This window comes from Penaeus monodon, chromosome 29 (assembly GCF_015228065.2).
Source record: "Penaeus monodon isolate SGIC_2016 chromosome 29, NSTDA_Pmon_1, whole genome shotgun sequence".
In the NCBI taxonomy this organism is placed as follows: Eukaryota; Metazoa; Arthropoda; class Malacostraca; order Decapoda; family Penaeidae; genus Penaeus; species Penaeus monodon.
Genome location: NC_051414.1, coordinates 9,062,870 through 9,063,690, shown reverse-complemented (window position 1 = coordinate 9,063,690; position 821 = coordinate 9,062,870). Strand labels below are relative to the sequence as shown.

Here is an 821-nt window from a genome sequence, read left to right as displayed (position 1 = left end):
CCCGCCCTAATTGAATTAGTGAAACACTTAGATGTTTAACAGACATTCTGATTATACACCAAAGGATGAGAACACTTACAATTTCTACATTTCCTCTATCACCCCTTTGTACTGTGTCAGGTCCAGGTAATCCTAGTTTTACCAAATCTCGGTTTGCTGCATTTCCCTTAACATGATTTTTCCATGGCTCTTGCTTTTTTGGATATTTCTGGTTCCCTTACATGATATCAACTTCTAAAGAGGCTCCCAGAAGGGCACCAAGGATGAAGAAGTAAGAAAAAAACATGCAAGGGTATCTAACTTGCTATTTTTAAATTTAAAGTTATACAGCAATAAGAAAATAGTATAATGATTATAAATGTCGCTCAAGCATTGACACTACAAACAATCCAGCTGAACAAAGAGAAGATAAGGAAGATGATTAGCCTGGGTTCTCAAACAAGTATGCTCCAAGCAAGTTATTCTCAAACAATATTGAAAAGATGGAAAAAATGCTGGCCAGTGAGCCTTATGGCAATAAAATACAATGCGAATGCACTTTATGAGGAGATCAAGCAACAAGATGGTTCAAACAAAGATACAGTTAATACCAGCCAAAGATGGTTTCTGTACTTTAAGGTAAGATATAGATTCCAAAACACGATGAAAACCAGCAAATCTATTCATGCAGACATTACCTCTTCAAACTACTGGTTAGCTACCTTGAAGAATATTATCAAAGATGGAAGGTATACAGCCCAACAAGTTTTTAAACCATCATCCCTGGATTTATGTGCTGTCCACAATATTTTTTTTGTAAATTTACTTTCACAAAGATGATG

General features: G+C 35.6%; 1 protein-coding gene across 3 annotated transcripts in view; it reads right to left on the bottom strand.

The window, feature by feature from the left end:
- The window catches only part of LOC119591933 (zinc finger and BTB domain-containing protein 7A-like), an 82,982-nt gene that overhangs the window by 66,180 nt on the left and 15,981 nt on the right, over positions 1-821 (bottom strand). The gene's annotated exons all lie outside the window — the stretch shown is intronic.